The 20173-nt window shown below is 39.9% G+C and overlaps 20 non-coding genes across 20 annotated transcripts; all 20 read right to left on the bottom strand.

The window, feature by feature from the left end:
- Positions 1-7407: 7407 nt before the first annotated feature.
- On the bottom strand, positions 7408-7480 carry TRNAM-CAU (transfer RNA methionine (anticodon CAU)). The gene has a single exon. It is a non-coding gene; the product is annotated as a tRNA-Met (tRNA).
- A 67-nt stretch (positions 7481-7547) lies between these two features.
- Positions 7548-7620, bottom strand: TRNAM-CAU (transfer RNA methionine (anticodon CAU)). Its single transcript has one exon. It is a non-coding gene; the product is annotated as a tRNA-Met (tRNA).
- Positions 7621-7955: 335 nt separating this feature from the next.
- TRNAM-CAU (transfer RNA methionine (anticodon CAU)) lies at positions 7956-8028 on the bottom strand. Its single transcript has one exon. It is a non-coding gene; the product is annotated as a tRNA-Met (tRNA).
- A 206-nt stretch (positions 8029-8234) lies between these two features.
- On the bottom strand, positions 8235-8307 carry TRNAM-CAU (transfer RNA methionine (anticodon CAU)). The gene has a single exon. It is a non-coding gene; the product is annotated as a tRNA-Met (tRNA).
- A 66-nt stretch (positions 8308-8373) lies between these two features.
- Positions 8374-8446, bottom strand: TRNAM-CAU (transfer RNA methionine (anticodon CAU)). The gene has a single exon. It is a non-coding gene; the product is annotated as a tRNA-Met (tRNA).
- A 206-nt stretch (positions 8447-8652) lies between these two features.
- TRNAM-CAU (transfer RNA methionine (anticodon CAU)) lies at positions 8653-8725 on the bottom strand. Its single transcript has one exon. It is a non-coding gene; the product is annotated as a tRNA-Met (tRNA).
- Positions 8726-8791: 66 nt separating this feature from the next.
- TRNAM-CAU (transfer RNA methionine (anticodon CAU)) lies at positions 8792-8864 on the bottom strand. The gene has a single exon. It is a non-coding gene; the product is annotated as a tRNA-Met (tRNA).
- A 1138-nt stretch (positions 8865-10002) lies between these two features.
- On the bottom strand, positions 10003-10075 carry TRNAM-CAU (transfer RNA methionine (anticodon CAU)). The gene has a single exon. It is a non-coding gene; the product is annotated as a tRNA-Met (tRNA).
- A 67-nt stretch (positions 10076-10142) lies between these two features.
- Positions 10143-10215, bottom strand: TRNAM-CAU (transfer RNA methionine (anticodon CAU)). The gene has a single exon. It is a non-coding gene; the product is annotated as a tRNA-Met (tRNA).
- A 462-nt stretch (positions 10216-10677) lies between these two features.
- On the bottom strand, positions 10678-10750 carry TRNAM-CAU (transfer RNA methionine (anticodon CAU)). The gene has a single exon. It is a non-coding gene; the product is annotated as a tRNA-Met (tRNA).
- Positions 10751-10817: 67 nt separating this feature from the next.
- On the bottom strand, positions 10818-10890 carry TRNAM-CAU (transfer RNA methionine (anticodon CAU)). The gene has a single exon. It is a non-coding gene; the product is annotated as a tRNA-Met (tRNA).
- A 474-nt stretch (positions 10891-11364) lies between these two features.
- On the bottom strand, positions 11365-11437 carry TRNAM-CAU (transfer RNA methionine (anticodon CAU)). The gene has a single exon. It is a non-coding gene; the product is annotated as a tRNA-Met (tRNA).
- Positions 11438-11899: 462 nt separating this feature from the next.
- On the bottom strand, positions 11900-11972 carry TRNAM-CAU (transfer RNA methionine (anticodon CAU)). The gene has a single exon. It is a non-coding gene; the product is annotated as a tRNA-Met (tRNA).
- A 67-nt stretch (positions 11973-12039) lies between these two features.
- Positions 12040-12112, bottom strand: TRNAM-CAU (transfer RNA methionine (anticodon CAU)). The gene has a single exon. It is a non-coding gene; the product is annotated as a tRNA-Met (tRNA).
- Positions 12113-12737: 625 nt separating this feature from the next.
- On the bottom strand, positions 12738-12810 carry TRNAM-CAU (transfer RNA methionine (anticodon CAU)). The gene has a single exon. It is a non-coding gene; the product is annotated as a tRNA-Met (tRNA).
- A 207-nt stretch (positions 12811-13017) lies between these two features.
- TRNAM-CAU (transfer RNA methionine (anticodon CAU)) lies at positions 13018-13090 on the bottom strand. The gene has a single exon. It is a non-coding gene; the product is annotated as a tRNA-Met (tRNA).
- Positions 13091-13296: 206 nt separating this feature from the next.
- Positions 13297-13369, bottom strand: TRNAM-CAU (transfer RNA methionine (anticodon CAU)). The gene has a single exon. It is a non-coding gene; the product is annotated as a tRNA-Met (tRNA).
- A 205-nt stretch (positions 13370-13574) lies between these two features.
- Positions 13575-13647, bottom strand: TRNAM-CAU (transfer RNA methionine (anticodon CAU)). The gene has a single exon. It is a non-coding gene; the product is annotated as a tRNA-Met (tRNA).
- A 67-nt stretch (positions 13648-13714) lies between these two features.
- Positions 13715-13787, bottom strand: TRNAM-CAU (transfer RNA methionine (anticodon CAU)). Its single transcript has one exon. It is a non-coding gene; the product is annotated as a tRNA-Met (tRNA).
- Positions 13788-14261: 474 nt separating this feature from the next.
- On the bottom strand, positions 14262-14334 carry TRNAM-CAU (transfer RNA methionine (anticodon CAU)). The gene has a single exon. It is a non-coding gene; the product is annotated as a tRNA-Met (tRNA).
- Positions 14335-20173: the final 5839 nt, after the last annotated feature.

The following is a 20173-nucleotide window of genomic DNA, read 5'->3' as shown; positions in this document are numbered from 1 at the left end:
TAAAGTGTAGACGAAGTGGTAAAGTGTATGCGAAACGGTAAAGTGTATGCGAAGCGGTACAGTATAGACGAAGCGGTACAGTATAGACGAAGTGGTACAGTATAGACGAAGCGGTACAGTATAGACGAAGCGGTACAGTATAGACGAAGCGGTACAGTATAGACGAAACGGTAATATAATAAATATAAAGTTTAATGTGTAAAATAATGATGCATGTGTTGTATTGGCGGGATTTTACACAGTTTGTATTCACAAAATTTGTTTCGTCTTTTACCTATGTTACGTTAGTTTAATTTAATTTAAAACAAAGGATTATTATTTTTTTTATATAAAAAAAGGAAAAAATTTCCTGGATCTATTATTTCAATTTTTCAACTTTAGTACGCCTTCTTTAAATATATCTAAACAACTAAAATGTTTATTAAAATTTACAGTCATTCTATTTATCGGTGTATTTTTAATTATATTTTGTTGAAATAGTTTTCTAGACCTAATTCTTTGGTTAGGAACGTAAAAGTTTACTTTACCGAGAAGTTCGCTGCAGTCAATTTTGTTTGTTATTAATTTGTTAAGGAATATTGTGTCCATTTTCATAAGTATGGTTTCCATTGTTTGCAAATTTAGTTGATTTAGAACTGATTTATAGCTGTAGAAGCGTTCTTTGGAGAAATATATGTGGTAGAATTGTACGAATTTCCTTTGAATCCTTTCAATTTTTAATTTCTGCGAGGCACTACTACTATTGTAGATTACTGCTCCAAATAGTAATTTAGGTCGTACAAGGGATAAATAGAGTTGTCTAAAGCAATATTTCGAGTTAATATTTTTGGCTATTTTTAGGGAAAGGCAGAGCTGTCTAAAACTTTTTGCCGTTGTTGAATCAATTTGTTCGTGAAATAGAAGTTTTGAGTCAAAGATTACACCTAAATCTCGCACGCTGTTTCCGCGCTTCAGGATTTTTCCGTTCAGTTCATATTGGTACAAAATCTTGTTTAATTTGCGGGTGTATGAAACGACAATAGTTTTATCCTCGTTTATAGGGATATTGTTGTCTATACACCAATCTTGTAGGTTGTAAAGGTCATCCTGTAGACTAACGCAGTCGTTCTTGCTGTTGATGTATTTACCTAATTTATTGTCATCCGCAAATAGCGTTATTTTAGAATTGGTAATTTTAGTTGGGATGTCTGCGATGTAGATATTAAAGAAAAGTGGTCCTAGTGACGATCCCTGGGGAACACCACATGTGACGTCATAGGTTGTATTTGTTTTCTTCCCGTTGACCTTGATTCGGTTTGTTCTGTCTCTAAGGTAGCTTTTTACCCAGCTTAGTATGTTACCGGAAAGGCCATAGTAATTCAATTTTTGTACCAAAAGACTATGTGACACGCGGTCGAAGGCTTTCGACAAATCTACGTATATCATGTCGACCTGGCCCTTTTTGTGAACCTCTGGGGCAATATATTCCAATGTGCTAAGTAAGTTTGTCTCTATAGATCGACTCTTAATAAATCCGTGCTGATTTTCGGGAAAATTAATTTTAAACCAGCCATAAAGTTTCTCTCCCATTATAGAATCAAATATCATGCTTAGGGTGTTTAAGAGAGATATCGGTCTATAATTACTCGCAGTACCTGCACATCCCTTCTTGAATACTGGGGCAACAAGCGCTTCCTTCCAAGCTGAGGGAAAAGTGCCCAATTCCAAGGAGAGGTTAAATATATGCATGAGTAAGGGTGTCAGTAAACGTAGGGGAAAATACATACGAAACTGTAATTCCTCCATGAGAGGGCAGAGGTCGAGGGTGACGGTTAGTTTAATGCGTAGCGGGAAAGTGAATGCGTGTAGTGAAAGTGCATGAGTTAAGAGTAGATATGAAATGTTCCTATTTTTACTGGTAATATTTCTATAAAAAATTCAGCGGTGCATTGAAAACCATATTTTTAAAGATAAAAATGATCTTTTTATTTAGCTATTTACATTACTTATTTTAAATCATAGAAAGTAAGTAACTAGGGTTAAAAGTCAGAAAATGTTCCGCTCGGAAACGTTTCCGGAAAATGACCGAGACATTTTTTCGGAAACTTTTCCGTATTTTTCCGCTAGCGATATTTCAGTTTAGTCCGGGTTTTTTTCTGAAAATATTTATAATAATTACAAATTAGAGGACAGCACGCTTGACTGATTGTCTCATTTTTTATTATATCTTTTAATTTCATAACAAGGATATATCACACCTATTTTAAAATTGTAAACTAATAAAATTAAAGATGAAACATTGCACTACTAATCACTAATCTCTGTTAATTACTGAACAAAAATTCCGTAAACCCAGAAATAATTACCATTGCATAAGTTTTTTGAAATGTGCCTGGGTTAATATAACAGTGGTGGCCTCAAAACACTAGCAATGAGTACTCAAAATATACCAAATTACAAATGAAATAATTTTCTGGGTTGGTTTTTATTGTTTCGAAAAATATTAAAAAAAATTACACTAACAAATTAGGCTTAAATTATGTGAAATTTCGCGCAACAGAGACGCGCTCTCCCCAACTCAAGTTTCACAACTTTAATTCAATAAAACGTTAAATGATAAATAGCTGTAGTTAAATAGGGGCAACTTGTTTTTTCTTTAAACGCGCCTCGCTTATCGGAGACTGGGAGTTGAGATTCTTTTTAATTGTGTACGGGTAGGCTGGGATAGGCTGAAGCCTATGTTGATATTTCGAAGGGGCCTCAAAATTCTCCCATTTGGGCCTCAATTTGTGAAAATATTTTGTCGTTACTCTATAACTTATTTTTCAATGTCATTTACTTATGCAAAAGTAAGAAATAGGTTGACGATCTAGTATTTTACCTCTCGCATTCCCAACCCTCCTTAATAAAGCGAAGGGGATAGCTATGGTATTGTACTACTGTTTGGCGACCCTGAGTCCCGACCGTCGTCCGTCAACAGACTTGTTTTCCTAGGCTCCCAGCAAAGTATTGGTAAAGCCCTCGGCGGCTATAGGAACACGGAATAACTAACCCCTCCACTGGTTAATATATAATAGGAACAAACAGTCAAACCTGTTTTCTCGTTTTCGTTATCTGTGCACCGTTCTCGCACTTACACTCGTTTCCAGTAATTCCTAGTACATCGTAGAATTTTAGGTTTTTGAATTTTTCCCATTTGGGTCATCCCCACTTTAGTTCACCCACTTCAAAGAAGCGAGTCGTGAAACGGCTCAAACCCATCAGACGTTTTTGGCCATTATAGAGAAGTTTAGTACAGGTACGCCACGGCTGACTTTAAAGTACTTTTATATTAAGAGTTGTCAGTTGTTTATAGCTACAGTATACGTAAATATTTACACTGAGATTATACCTGTGGATTTAACCATCCCATTCTAGAGACGAAGTCAATCCGTAGCGAAAGTTTGTTAGAAATTGCAAGTTTAGTTTGAAAAAGCTGGTTGTACGGACAAATTCTTTGTAGCGCTCTCCAAATTATTTGTTACAATTTAGGAGTGAAAAATGGTTCAAAATTTTGTTTTATTTATTTTGGTGGTACTTTCCAGCATTGGTTATTGTCAGTGCAACGATTTAGATGAATATTTGAGAGATTTGCAAGTTTGGTTTGAGTCACTTTAAAGATGTCGCTATAGCGACGATTTAAATGTAATCGAGATTTATAATAGGCGGCTTGAAAACCACAGCTTTATAATAAGAAGTTTCATCACGTCTATTCTAACTTTTGAATTGTCTGTTGAAAGAATAAGGTTGACCGAAACCTTAACTACAATTTACAATGGACTAATAGCTGTTCGAGATGAACTTGGAGACATTTTAAACGTTCAAATTGACTGTGTGTCAGACCCATATACTTGTCCTATAATTAGAACGCATAATGTTGGCAGGCCTGCGTACGAAGTATCCAGAAACCAAATTCTGTGGTGCAGAGAAAGAATGAACTTATCATGGCAAAGAACTTCGGAGGTGCTTGGAATAAGTGTCAGCACACTATTTCGACGTCGTGTAACCTTTGAAATTTCTTCTCCTCAAGAAATTTCAAATGAACATTTAGACGAAAGAATACGCAGCATATTAAAAAACACACATAATATTGGTGAAACGTGTGTAATAGGAGGTCTTCGAAGCGTAGGAGTTCAAGACGTTCCACGATGGCGGATAAGGGAACGTCTAAATATTTTAGATCCTGTAGGAAGAGCCCTTCGGCGAAGAGAGCCCATAAGGAGAAGAAAATACAAAGTCAAAGGCGCAAATGCATTGTGGTAAAAGAAATGCTTAAGTTAAAATCCTTTTAGGTTTAAAAAGTCACGGTCTATAATCAGACGATTTTCCCCTATATTAGTACAATCATAAGTAACATAATTCTCTCTAATTATGCCTCTTAGCCTTAATAGGTGGAAAATTCACTTAGTCGGTTAAAAACAAATTTATCTTCATTATTCTTTATGATGTTTTCCACTATACTACCATATATATATATATATCTAAACATAAGTGTAAAAATTACAATAACTTCAACGTTTAATTTTCATTTAAGAAAATTCACTTATTAGTCTCAACAGGAGTAGATGGTAAAAGAAGAAATAAATATCTAGCTGATATTTTTTCCAGCTTCTGTTTCCATATATTCCTGGCTACAATTTTCATATTTTCAAGTACTTTTAAAGTTAAACTATCTAAAAAATTAAACACCAAGTACTATCATTTCATCAATTCTTATTTACCTTTCTTGTCATACTTCTAGTGCTATGATGCATATTCTATAAATAAAGCGATTCAAATTTTATTTTTAGGCACATGGACAGCAACCACAAATTAATAAGTTGGCGTTTTGTTTTCCACGGCTTAATAGACGGTTTTAGTAGGTACTTGTTGCACTTACATTGCGCGACAAACAATAGAGCTGATACTGTTTTGGGTTTATTCGTTGAAAGTGTCGGAAATTTTGGTTTGCCATCTCGAGTGCGTGGTGATATGGGTGTCGAAAACGTCGATGTGGCAAGGTTTATGTTGACTAGCCGTGGTTTAAATGGAGGAAGCTTTATAACTGGATTAAGTGTGCACAACACAAGAATTGAAAGGCTGTGGTCTGAAGTAAATCGCGTGGTATCTGAGAGAGTGTAGACGCCTGTATACCGAATTAATTCGGTATACAGGCTGCCTTTACGTAGCCCCATTTGTTGCCCCCCCTTTTCTATCTATCTCGTTCCTCTAGATGGTACCGTGCCTGAAGGGGGAAAATATGGTTGGGGGGGGACGGCACGTACCACGTGATATTGTTGACGGGAAATTTGAATTTATTTTTGGTGTATCGGTATGAAGTCACGTGACTTGTCCATGGTGACTACATTCAGTGTCCATAGTGGTATTGTAGGATATTGTGTACATTTAGGGGATGATTTATTGGTAATTCTATAGGTTCTGTAGGCCCTTTCTACACCATTCTGTAATGCTATTCTCTTTATGATTTTGAGGTATCTCCATGTATGTTTATGTCATACTAAAGAACTAGTTTTAATTGAGATATGGTTTACATTGCAAAAGGTACCAATTAAGCTACGATGCGGTTCTAGGTGTACTCATGTTTTGTATTGTTATTACTAGGTGTATCTTTAGGATATTGTGTACATTTAGGATATGATTTTTATAGGTTCAGTAGGCCCTTTCTACACCATCCTGTAATGCTATTCTCTGTATGATTTTGAGGTCTCCATGTATGCTTATGTTATATTAAAGAACCAGTTTTAATTCAGATAAGCTCTACGTAGTTTATTGAAAACTAAGCTATGATGATGTTCTAGGTGTACTCTTTTTGTGTATTGGTTATTGAGTTACTGGGTTAGAACAATAGTACATTTTAGTATCAAAAAAGAAATACGGCAGTTTTTACACAACTTGATAGCTGGTAATTAGTTAAAATGAACAACTATTACTAAAAAAACATTAGAAAATACGCGTTACGTAGAATACATGGCAAACAAGCACAATATTAATTATTAAATTAAAAATATATTTTTTCATACGCGCTAAAATATTGATATACGGCTAAAATGCGCAATCGTTACTAAAAACATCATTAGAAAATACGAATTATAATGGTTTTGATAACAAACAAATTCACTAAAATGCAAAATTAATACTACTTCAAAAAAAATAGTAGTACAAGATGATTAAGCACATAAACATTTACCATCATAGAAAATAGAACCATATTACTGCATGCGTGATTATTAAGTACATATATATCCATGTACCTTCTATAAAACACCATAAATAAAATTGATTCACATTAGTTTTAATACGAATTTGGAGAATAAGTACAATTACTTGAGCTAAAATGCAAAAAATTACTAAAAAAACATCATAAAATACGAATTACATAGAATACATGGCAAATAAGCACAATACTAGTTATTAAATTAAAAATCCTCATAGGATTGACTGAAAAATATATGCGCGCTAAAATATTGATATACAGTTAAAATACGCAATCGTTACTAAAAACATCATCAAAAAGCAAGAATTACACTGATTTTGATATCAAACAAATTCACTAAAATGCAATATTAATACTACTTCAAAAAATCGTACTTTTATACGTATATTACGAGATGATTAAGCACCTATATTGACATATACCTTCATAGGAAATAGAACAATATTACTACACGAGAGATTATTAAGTACATATATACCCATGTACCTTCATAGAAAATATAACAATACTACTTTTAATAAGAATTAAAAGCTACAATGGATATTATACGATTTTAGTACAAATATCAGGCTAGTTATTAAACTAAAATGTTCACGGGATTGACGAAAAAAAACTCATGCCCCGAGTGAGGATCGAACTCACGACCTTCACATTATGAGACTGACGCGCTACCTACTGCGCTCTCGAGACTGTTATTAATCATTTCATCTCTTTATCAATCAAGTATTCTATTAACGAAAATGAGCGCCAAAATCTTGCTCCGAGTGAGGATCGAACTCACGACCTTCAGATTATGAGACTGACGGGCTACCTACTGGGCTATCGAGGCTGTTATTAATCATTTCATATCTTTATCAATCAAGTATTCTATTAAAGAAAATGAGCGCCAAAATCTTGCGCCGAGTGAGGCTCGAACTCACGACCTTCAGATTATTAGAGTGACGGGCTACCTACTGCACTATCGAGGCTGTTAGAATAACACGTCACCTCTTTATGAATCAAGTATTCTATTTACGAAAATCAGCGCCAAAGTCATGCCCCGAGTGAGGATCGAACACACGACCTTCAGATTATGAGAGTGACGGGCTACCTACTGCGCTATCGAGGCTGTTAGAATATCACGTCACCTCTTTATCAATCAAGTATTCTATTTACGAAAATCAGCGCCAAACTCATGCCCCCAGTGAGGATCGAACTCACGACCTTCAGATTATGAGACTGACGGGCTACCTACTGCGCTATCGAGGCTGTTAGAATCACACGTCACCTTTTTATCAATCAAGTATTCTATTTACGAAAATCAGCGCCAAATTCATGCCCCGAGTGAGGATCGAACTCACGACCTTCACATTATGAGACTGACGCGCTACCTACTGCGCTATCGAGGCTGTTATTAATCACTTCATCTCTTTATCAATCAAGTATTCTATTAACGAAAATCAGCGCCAAAATCATAACACGAGTGAGGATCGAACACACGACCTTCAGACTATGAGAACTACTGCGCTATCGAGGCTGTTATTAAAACATTTCACATCTTTATCAATCAAGTATTCTTTTAACGAAAATAGGCGCCAAACTCGTGCCCCGAGTGAGGATCGAACTCACGACCTTCAGGTTATGAGACTGACGGGCTACCTACTGCGCTATAGAGTCTGTTAGAATAACCCGTCATCTCTTTATCAATCAAGTATTCTATTTACGAAAATCAGCGCCTTAGTCATGCCCCGAGTGAGGATCGAACTCACGACCTTCACATTATGAGACTGACGCGCTACCTACTGCGCTATCGAGGCTGTTATTAATCATTTCATCTCTTTATCAATCAAGTATTCTATTAACGAAAATCAGCTCCAAAATCATAACTCGAGTGAGAATCAAACTCATTACCTTCAGATAATGAGACTAACGCGCTACCTACTGCGCTATCAAGGCTCTCAGAATAACACGTCACCTCTATATCAATCAAGTATTCTATTTACGAAAATCAGCGCCAAAGTCATGCCCCGAGTGAGGATCGAACTCACGACCTTCACATTATGAGACTGACGCGCTACCTACTGCGCTATCGATGCTGTTATTAATCACTTCATCTCTTTATCAATCAAGTATTCTATTTACGAAAATCAGCGCCTTAGTCATGCCCCGAGTGAGGATCGAACTCACGACCTTCACATTATGAGACTGACGCGCTACCTACTGCGCTATCGAGGCTGTTATTAATCATTTCATCTCTTTATCAATCAAGTATTCTATTAACGAAAATCAGCTCCAAAATCATAACTCGAGTGAGAATCAAACTCATTACCTTCAGATAATGAGACTAACGCGCTACCTACTGCGCTATCAAGGCTCTCAGAATAACACGTCACCTCTATATCAATCAAGTATTCTATTTACGAAAATCAGCGCCAAAGTCATGCCCCGAGTGAGGATCGAACTCACGACCTTCACATTATGAGACTGACGCGCTACCTACTGCGCTATCGATGCTGTTATTAATCACTTCATCTCTTTATCAATCAAGTATTCTATTTACGAAAATCAGCGCCTTAGTCATGCCCCGAGTGAGGATCGAACTCACGACCTTCACATTATGAGACTGACGCGCTACCTACTGCGCTATCGAGGCTGTTATTAATCATTTCATCTCTTTATCAATCAAGTAGTCTATTAACGAAAATCAGCTCCAAAATCATAACTCGGGTGAGAATCAAACTCACAACCTTCAGATAATGAGAACTACTGCGCTATCGAGGCTGTTATTAAAACATTTCACATCTTTTTCAATCAAGTATTCTTTTAACGAAAATCAGCTCCAAAATCATAACTCGGGTGAGAATCAAACTCACAACCTTCAGATAATGAGACTGACGCGCTACCTACTGCGCTATCAAGGCTCTCAGAATAACACGTCACCTCTATATCAATCAAGTATTCTATTTACGAAAATCAGCGCCAAATTCATGCCCCGAGTGAGGATCGAACTCACGACCTTCATATTATGGGACTGACGCGCCACCTACTGCGCTCTCGAGGCTGTTATTAATCATTTCATCTCTTTATCAATCAAGTATGCTATTAACGAAAATCAGCGCCAAAATCATAACTCGGGTGAGAATCAAACTCACAACCTTCAGATAATGAGAACTACTGCGCTATCGAGGCTGTTATTAATCATTTCATCTCTTTATCAATCAAGTATTCTATTAACGAAAATCAGCTCCAAAATCATAACTCGGGTGAGAATCAAACTCACAACCTTCAGATAATGAGAACTACTGCGCTATCGAGGCTGTTATTAATCATTTCATCTCTTTATCAATCAAGTATTCTATTAACGAAAATCAGCTCCAAAATCATAACTCGGGTGAGAATCAAACTCACAACCTTCAGATAATGAGACTGACGCGCTACCTACTGCGCTATCAAGGCTCTCAGAATAACACGTCACCTCTATATCAATCAAGTATTCTATTTACGAAAATCAGCGCCAAATTCATGCCCCGAGTGAGGATCGAACTCACGACCTTCATATTATGGGACTGACGCGCTACCTACTGCGCTCTCGAGGCTGTTATTAATCATTTCATCTCTTTATCAATCAAGTATGCTATTAACGAAAATCAGCGCCAAAATCTTGCGCCGAGTGAGGATCGAACTCACGACCTTCAGATTATGAGAACTACTGCGCTATCGAGGCTGTTATTAAAACATTTCACATCTTTTTCAATCAAGTATTCTTTTAACGAAAATCAGCGCCAAAGTCATGCCCCGAGTGAGGATCGAACTCACGACCTTCACATTATGAGACTGACGCGCTACCTACTGCGCTATCGAGGCATTTAGAATCATACGTCACCTTTTTATCAATCAAGTATTCTATTTACGAAAATCAGCGCCAAATTCATGCCCCGAGTGAGGATCGAACTCACGACCTTCACATTATGAGACTGACGCGCTACCTACTGCGCTATCGAGGCTGTTATTAATAACTTCATCTCTTTATCAATCAATTATTCTATTAACGAAAATCAGCGCCAAAATCAAAACTCGAGTGAGGATCGAACTCACAACCTTCAAATAATGAGACTGACGCGCTACCTAGGCTCTCAGAATAACACGTCACCTCTATATCAATCAAGTATTCTATTTACGAAAATCAGCGCCAAATTCACGCCCCGAGTGAGGATCGAACTCACGACCTTCACGTTATGAGACTGACGCGCTACCTACTGCGCTCTCGAGGCTGTTATTAATCATTTCATCTCTTTATCAATCAAGTATGCTATTAACGAAAATCAGCGCCAAAATCTTGCGCCGAGTGAGGATCGAACTCAGGACCTTCAGATTATGAGAACTACTGCGCTATCGAGGCTGTTATTAAAACATTTCACATCTTTTTCAATCAAGTATTCTTTTAACGAAAATCAGCGCCAAAGTCATGCCCCGAGTGAGGATCGAACTCACGACCTTCACATTATGAGACTGACGCGCTACCTACTGCGCTATCGAGGCATTTAGAATCATACGTCACCTTTTTATCAATCAAGTATTCTATTTACGAAAATCAGCGCCAAATTCATGCCCCGAGTGAGGATCGAACTCACGACCTTCACAATATGAGACTGACGCGCTACCTACTGCGCTATCGAGGCTGTTATTAATCATTTCATCTCTTTATCAATCAAGTATTCTATTAACGAAAATCAGCTCCAAAATCATAACTCGGGTGAGAATCAAACTCACAACCTTCAGATAATGAGACTGACGCGCTACCTACTGCGCTATCAAGGCTCTCAGAATAACACGTCACCTCTATATCAATCAAGTATTCTATTTACGAAAATCAGCGCCAAATTCATGCCCCGAGTGAGGATCGAACTCACGACCTTCATATTATGGGACTGACGCGCTACCTACTGCGCTCTCGAGGCTGTTATTAATCATTTCATCTCTTTATCAATCAAGTATGCTATTAACGAAAATCAGCGCCAAAATCTTGCGCCGAGTGAGGATCGAACTCACGACCTTCAGATTATGAGAACTACTGCGCTATCGAGGCTGTTATTAAAACATTTCACATCTTTTTCAATCAAGTATTCTTTTAACGAAAATCAGCGCCAAAGTCATGCCCCGAGTGAGGATCGAACTCACGACCTTCACATTATGAGACTGACGCGCTACCTACTGCGCTAACGAGGCTGTTATTAATAACTTCATCTCTTTATCAATCAATTATTCTATTAACGAAAATCAGCGCCAAAATCAAAACTCGAGTGAGGATCGAACTCACAACCTTCAAATAATGAGACTGACGCGCTACCTAGGCTCTCAGAATAACACGTCACCTCTATATCAATCAAGTATTCTATTTACGAAAATCAGCGCCAAATTCACGCCCCGAGTGAGGATCGAACTCACGACCTTCACGTTATGAGACTGACGCGCTACCTACTGCGCTCTCGAGGCTGTTATTAATCATTTCATCTCTTTATCAATCAAGTATGCTATTAACGAAAATCAGCGCCAAAATCTTGCGCCGAGTGAGGATCGAACTCACGACCTTCAGATTATGAGAACTACTGCGCTATCGAGGCTGTTATTAAAACATTTCACATCTTTTTCAATCAAGTATTCTTTTAACGAAAATCAGCGCCAAAGTCATGCCCCGAGTGAGGATCGAACTCACGACCTTCACATTATGAGACTGACGCGCTACCTACTGCGCTATCGAGGCATTTAGAATCATACGTCACCTTTTTATCAATCAAGTATTCTATTTACGAAAATCAGCGCCAAATTCATGCCCCGAGTGAGGATCGAACTCACGACCTTCACAATATGAGACTGACGCGCTACCTACTGCGCTATCGAGGCTGTTATTAATCATTTCATCTCTTTATCAATCAAGTATTCTAGTAACGAAAATCAGCTCCAAAATCATAACTCGAGTGAGGATCAAACTCACAACCTTCAGATAATGAGACTGACGCGCTACCTACTGCGCTATCAAGGCTCTCAGAATAACACGTCACCTCTATATCAATCAAGTATTCTATTTACGAAAATCAGCGCCAAATTTATGCCCCGAGTGAGGATCGAACTCACGACCTTCACATTATGAGACTGACGCGCTACCTACTGCGCTCTCGAGCCTGTTATTAATCATTTCATCTCTTTATCAATCAAGTATTATATGAACGAAAATCAGCGCCAAAATCTTGCGCCGAGTGAGGATCGAACTCACGAACTTCAGATTATGAGACTCACGGGCTACCTACTGCGCTATCGAGGCTGTCATAATGACACGTCACCTCTTTATCAGTCAAGTATTCTATTAACGAAAATCAGCGCCAAAATCATAACTCGAGTGAGGATCGAACTCACAACCTTCAAATTATGAGACTGACGCGCTACCTACTGCGCTATCGAGGCTCTCAGAATAACACGTCACCTCTATATAGATCAAGTATTCTATTTACGAAAATCAGCGCCAAAGTCATGCCCCTAGTGAGGATCGAACTCACGACCTTCAGATTATGAGACTGACGGGCTACCTACTGCGCTATACAGGCTGTTAGAATAACACGTCACCTCTTTATCAATCAAGTATTCTATTAACGAAAATCAGCGCCAAAATCTTAACTCGAGTGAGGATCGAACTCACGACCTTCAGATTATGAGAGTGACGGGCTACCTACTGCGCTATCGAGGCTGTTAGAATAGCACGCCACCTCTTTATCAATCAAGTATTCTATTTACGAAAATCAGCGCCAAAGTCATGCCCTGAGTGAGGATCGAACTCACGACCTTCACATTATGAAACTGACGCGCTACCTACTGCGCTATCGAGGCTGTTATTAATCACTTCATCTCTTTATCAATCAAGTATTCTATTAACGAAAATCAGCGCCAAAATCATAACTCGAGTGAGGATCGAACTCACAACCTTCAGATAATGAGATTGACGCGCTACCTACTGCGCTACCAAGGCTCTCAGAATAACACGTCACCTCTATATCAATCAAGTATTCTATTTACGAAAATCAGCGCCAAATTCATGCCCCGAGTGAGGATCGAACTCACGACCTTCACATTATGAGACTGACGCGCTACCTACTGCGCTATCGAGGCTGTTATTAATCACTTCATCTCTTTATCAATCAAGTATTCTATTTACGAAAATCAGCGCCAAATTCATGCCCCGATTGAGGATCGAACTCACGACCTTCACGTTATGAGACTGACGCGCTACCTACTGCGCTCTCGAGGCTGTTATTAATCATTTCATCTCTTTATCAATCAAGTATTCTATTAACGAAAATCAGCGCCAAAATCTTGCGCCGAGTGAGGATCGAACTCACGACCTTCAGATTATGAGACTGACGGGCTACCTACTGCGCTATCGAGGCTGTAAGAATCACACGTCACCTTTTTATCAATCAAGTATTCTATTTACGAAAATCAGCGCCAAATTCATGCCCCGAGTGAGGATCGTACTCACGACCTTCACATTATGAGACTGACGCGCTACCTACTGCGCTATCGAGGCTGTTATTAATCACTGCATCTCTTTATCAATCAAGTATTCTATTAACGAAAATCAGCGCCAAAATCATAACTCGAGTGAGGATCGAACTCACAACCTTCAGATAATGAGACTGACGCGCTACCTACTGCGCTACCAAGGCTCTCAGAATAACACGTCACCTCTATGTCAATCAAGTATTCTATTTACGAAAATCAGCGCCAAATTCATGCCCCGAGTGAGGATCGAACTCACGACCTTCACATTATGAGACTGATGCGCTACCTACTGCACTCTCGAGGCTGTTATGAATCATTTCATCTCTTTATCAATCAAGTATTCTATTAACGAAAATCAGCGCCAAAATCTTGCGCCGAGTGAGGATCGAACTCACGACCTTCAGATTATGAGAACTACTGCGCTATCGAGGCTGTTATTAAAACATTTCACATCTTTATCAATCAAGTATTCTTTTAACGAAAATCAGCACCAAACTCATGCCCCGAGTGAGGATCGAACTCACGACCTTCAGATTATGAGACTGACGGGCTACCTACTGCGCTATAGAGGCTGTTAGAATAACACGTCACCTCTTTATCAATCAAGTATTCTATTAACGATAATCAGCGACAAAATCATAACTCGAGTGAGGATCGAACTCACGACCTTCAGATTATGAGAGTGACGGGCTACCTACTGCGCTATTGAGGCTGTCAGAATGACACGTCACCTCTTTATCAATCAAGTATTCTATTAACGAAAATCAGCGCCAAAAACATGTTTTTCATTTTTTAATTTCCTTGCCTGCGTCTACACATATAAGTACGGCCTTTGCTACGCACGAGCACTTTTTACTCGTGTAGTAGGGACGAATAATTATAAATAATATATTTTTTGCAATCAACACGTGCATCAATAAATTAATAATAATAAAAATAACAAGTTGGGAAAACCAAAATATTACCTCTCCGAGTCAAGACGACTACTTAAAAAATTATTTACCCAGATATGGAAATGTTTCTTAAGTTAAAAATTATAAAATATTAAAGCAGTATACAAAGCATAGCAAATATACTGTAAATCAGACGACATTTTACATCCAATAATGATATACTTGTACACATTGAAATCATCCGATGGGGGAAAAACGGGAAATGAAGAGATAAAAATTTGGAGGGATATTACCTTTACGTGTTTGTAAAGGCTATATTTTCTACTCCTCAACTGTATGCCCTCTATGTTCAAAGCCATATACACAACAGGGTTGCCATGTAAACACTATCCTCTCGTTTCATCTCAACGATTTTCTTAGTTTGTCAACATGACTGTTAACGTTACATAACACCAAAGCTTATTTGTGGATGCACACACTGAAAGTAAATGCGTACCATAAAAAGCATGAAAACACGAAGCTATTATCCGATTACGATCAGACCTTTCACTGGTCTGGGCTGCGTTCAGCAGAGCTCACCAAAAAAGACAGCGGATTTTGGAAATGTTTACCGGTGAGGTCTGTCGTCATAGCTTTTCTCTGGTCATCGGCGTTTATTAAATGACGCTACCGCAATAAAGCGTGCAAGGTACCAAGGCTTAACAAAAATTGTATGATAACATATTTATAGAGATAGATAACAACTTTTATAATTAAAATTAGAAACTAACATATCTCTTAAAATTCTCGCGTGATCAACTGGTTTCACGCCAATTAATTAGCTATAGTCCCATAGAGCTATTTGTATTAATTCCTCCATGGTTTTTTCGCCAAGCTGAGAAATACGCGTTTTACGTCACGTTATCCAAAGAGCCGACTATTTTCTTTGAAGACCGCGCTAGCTAAGCGCTAACCACCGTGACGTCAAAATTCAAAAACAAAATCCCGTTATGTTGGATACTGCTTACATCGCTGGGCTCTGCTGAACGCGGCCCAGATTTCCACCATGATTATAATATCTAAGCCTAAAGTGTACTTAACTTTCGGCTCACTCTGAACCGTTAATGTCTCTGCATTACAGAAACGAAATCCAAACCCAAGCGTTTACTTTTTGGTTCACTAGGCCTATTGACAAATAAAAGTTCATTTGACCAACATAGTAGCGTTGTGCTTGTATTCACTTTAGAAAGGATTATGCTATAAACAGATGTAGTATAGCTTAGGTAATATATAAACATCCATTTTAAATAATAATATTAAAAAAAATCTTTGGAATATCAAAATGAAATAGAGCTTTAAAGCTACAAAAGTACTAAATGCATCATAATTACGAAAAATATTTCCACATATTCACTTTAAAGGGTATATTATGGTTCTGTAGGATTCCTTTACACATCAAAACAAAACGAACTTCTAACGCAGCGCACTACTGTATTATTATTGTTGATGAGGCGGGGCTCACGCCCTAGCACCGATGCCAAAGGCATATTGTGCAACCTCAAAATCAGGCCTTGAATAGGCCCGTAGCCGCAGCGTAGCGAAGAATTCGCTCCACCGTAAAAGAGGAGACCCGCGAGGGCTCCACAGTGTGTGAATCAAAATGTTCTAGTCTAAGCGAGGCGAAGAAGTCGCACTCGCAAAGTACGTGAGCGGATGTTTCTTCCTTCTCCTGGCACGACCTGCAGAGGGGGTCGTCAGCAAGACCCATCAGATGGAGGTGCCTATTTAGCCGACAATGTCCGGTCAGAAGACCGGTGGCCAGCCTAATATCCCATCTGCTGAGCGAAATTAGGTCTCTAGCACGAGACCTGCAGGGACCATTGACTAACTGTTTTGTCTGTCTCTGGCCATCCATGTCATGCCAGAGCTGGTTTTGTATGACAGTCATCCTGTCATGCAGGCTCCGTTTGACATGCCCGTAGGGGATGGGGACGGCCGGCTCCGGCCCCAAGAGCTTGGCCTCCGCGCCCCTTTTCGCAAATCTATCGGCTTGCTCATTGCCATAATAACCGCTATGCCCTGGCACCCAGTACAACAGAACCCTGTTGCAGGACGCCAGTTGCGCTAGCAGATCAAGGCAGCTACGCACCAGTTGAGAGGTAATCTGACACTGGTCCAGCGCATTCAGGGCGGCCTGACTGTCAGAATAGATCCTCACAGTCCGTCCGTTATACCCTTTGTTAATGCAGTAGTCTGCGCAATAACAGATCGCGGCAATTTCCGCTTGGAACACACTAGCAAAGGTGCCCAGGCAAGCAGAAAAACCGACTCTTGTAGTTTGGCAGTAATAGCCGGCGCCAGCGCCGGAATCAGTCTTGGAACCATCGGTGAACCAAATAGTTTCACCCCCAGTGCCAAGAGGCAGCAGGTTAGTCCACTCCGCCCGACTGGGAAAGTGGATGCTGAATGGCTTAGTGAAATCAAAGCTGGTAACGGTTTTGTCAGAGCACATCGTTAACGACGGCTCAAGTGCAGCGTACTCCCGAAAGAGCTTCGTATGGCTGTAATCCCAAAGTCTTGGAACCCAACAGCCATTAATGTGGAGCCTGTAGGCCCCCATGACAGCCTCCTCCTCAATGAAAAGATGAAGAGGTAGCATGTCAAGAAGCACCTCCAGGGAAGCAGTTGGGGTCGATCTCATGGCCCCTGTAACACCAATGCAGGCAAGCCTTTGAAGCTTGCGCAGGGCAGCCTGCACCGTCTTCAGCCGGACCCTTGTCCACCAGACAAGTGCCCCGTAAGATAGTATGGGTCTGATGATCCCAGTATAGAGCCAGTGTACAGCCTTGGGGTTGAGGCCCCAAGTCTGGCCGACTGAGCTCCTGGTCCTCCAGAAAAGCATCTTGGCCTTCTTGATACACCGATCAAGATGCGGCTTCCATGTGAGTCTGCAGTCAAAGGTCACCCCCAGGTATTTTACCTCGGAGGACTTTGTCAGGACCTGGCCAAAGAAGGAGATATCATTGAACAGATCCTTAGTATTCTTCCTCGTAAACGGAACAAGGACAGTTTTATCAGGATTAACGGAACGGTTAACCGCCTGACACCATTGCTCCACGCTAGAGAGAGCAGATCTCATAAGTGTGGTGACAGTATCCGGGAACTTCCCGGTAAAGACTATTGCTACATCGTCCGCATACCCGAAGCAGCTACAGCCCCCAGCACCCTCGAGTCTCTCCAAGAGTTCGTCCACCACCAAGCACCACAACAGGGGGGAGAGCACTCCACCCTGAGGGCAGCCCCGGCTGGTAGTCACCCCTAGAGAGTCCCCAAGGAGGGACGCCGACACCTCGCGGTCGGTAAGCATGGACTTGATCCAACGGCCAAGAGTGTCGCTGATGCCAAATCTCTTAACAGCTTCAGTAATAACCGAGCTAGAGACCTTGTCAAAGGCCCCCTCAATATCGAGGAAGACGGCCAGTGATATTTCCTGAAACTCGAATGCCCTGTCCAGGCAATTCGTGAGGCCGTGAAGGGCCGTCTCAGTTGATTTACCTTACGCACTACTGTAACAACGGACGGACACACACAGACAAAAACATAGACTGCTTTTTAACTCTTTCCGTATTAATTTTGAATTGAGAAACAAGATTATCTTAAATATTAAAATGAATATAATTAATATTTAATATTTTCTTCGTTAGTTATTCGCCTTATTGAACGTTACATCGTTTTAAAAAAGAACAATTAAACATTCTTGAGAGACTTGACTAATATTGGCGTTTGAAATGAAGCATACGCCGGTTGCTTCGCCTTATTCAAATAGGTAGTATATAAGGGTGTCGAACTACAGCTAAAAGCAAGAACAACCGCAAATGCGAAAACCTATCGTGGACAACCCACCCTAGGGATGCTAGACGTTTCTCGTAACCCTAGCTGATCGCCGCGAATGTCTTAAACCAAACGATGACGATGGAGTAGAAGCTAGGTGTGCAGACTGGCGTCCATGTGGGATGGACAAAAACAAAGACCAGAAGATGGTGGTGTTAGAAGCCAGTGTGTACAGACTGGTGTCCATGTGGGATGGACAATGACCAGAAGATGGTGGTGTTAGATGCCAGTAAGTACAGACTGGTGTCCATGTGGGATGGACGAAAACAAAGACCAGAAGATGGTGGTGCTACAAGCCAGTGTGTACAGACTGGTGTCCATGTGGGATGGACAATGACCAGAAGATGGTGGTGTTAGAAGCCAGTAAATACAGACTGGTGTCCAAGTGGAATGGACAAAAACAAAGACCAGAAGATGGTGGTGTTAGAAGCCAGTGTGTACAGACTGGTGTCCATGTCGGATGGACGAAGACCAAAAGATGGTGGTGATTAGAAGCCAGTAAGTACAGACTGGTGTCCGTGTGGGATGGACAAAGACCAGAAGATGGTGGTGTGAGAACTCAAATAGAGTAGCCATTTCCGTGACTGTGAAAGCAGTTCGGAAATGGCGAACACGTTTGCTCCGATTTGGAAACTGCGAACGCGGTCACGTGGGTATAACAACAGACACACACACACGATCGTTACAGAACCTCTCCGTGACATACGTCACTCGGAGAGGTAAAAATAATAAATCTGTAAAACGTAAACACAAAACGCAACTTCTTTTAGGCGGTGACAAAATCGGCTGGTCACAGAAGTATAGAAAATTTTAGACTCAAAATCGACTCAAGCAAATCACTATGTACTTCGGACCTACCACCCTTAATGGATCACCGAGTTTTAAGTAAGGGGCCATTTCAGGCTATGGTTGACGACGCTACAACTCTACGGAAACGCATGATTGACCCGAATGACTTTTAGGTCAAAATGATGCACGATGTATATTTGAAACTTCATCAATTGCGGAAACCAATTTACCAGGGTTACGATTGTATTTTGATTGACGAAGCCCAAGATCGTAATTTAACTATGTTTAGCCTTATTTTGAATCAAAAAGTCCCTAAAATCTTTGTGGGCGACCCCAATCAACAAATTTACGCTTTTCGTGGCGCCGTAAATGCTTTGGAAAGCATAGAACATGCCAACGTTTATTATCTTTCGCAAGTAGGTCTTTGCCTACTTGAATATTGAACCCCCAATAAGTAAAACATTGTTACAGTCGTTTCGATTTGGTCCCGAATTTGCCTACATGGCAAATACGATTTTATTTGAAGCTAAAAAAGAGCGCGTAGCCAAACTTTAGTCGAAGGAAAGCAAAAAGGTTGGTTTGGTTTTTTGAAGCTTGAAGTTGATGGGCTGATCTGATCACACTTCGCGAAATCCGCGTACACTTGTAAGACATAATTACGTAATCATATTGTAATATTTGTAATTCGTGTAATGTTGATGTTATCTCAGCTCAAAAGTGATGTATACTCTGTAGTCTTCGTGTGGGGTTCATAAAAATAGGGAAATTCTGGAAAACTTATGGGAATCACCCAAGGTTTTGAGTTTTGACTGAGTTTGCTCTGAAGGGGTTGCTTCAACTATAAAAGAACATTCTCGAT

The sequence above is a fragment of the Phalangium opilio genome, unplaced genomic scaffold (genome assembly GCF_054372755.1).
Source record: "Phalangium opilio isolate 3A_F unplaced genomic scaffold, DU_Popi_V2 ptg001170l_1, whole genome shotgun sequence".
In the NCBI taxonomy this organism is placed as follows: domain Eukaryota; kingdom Metazoa; phylum Arthropoda; class Arachnida; order Opiliones; family Phalangiidae; genus Phalangium; species Phalangium opilio.
Note: the sequence above shows the minus strand (reverse complement) of the source record. Positions and strands in the feature narration are given on the sequence as shown.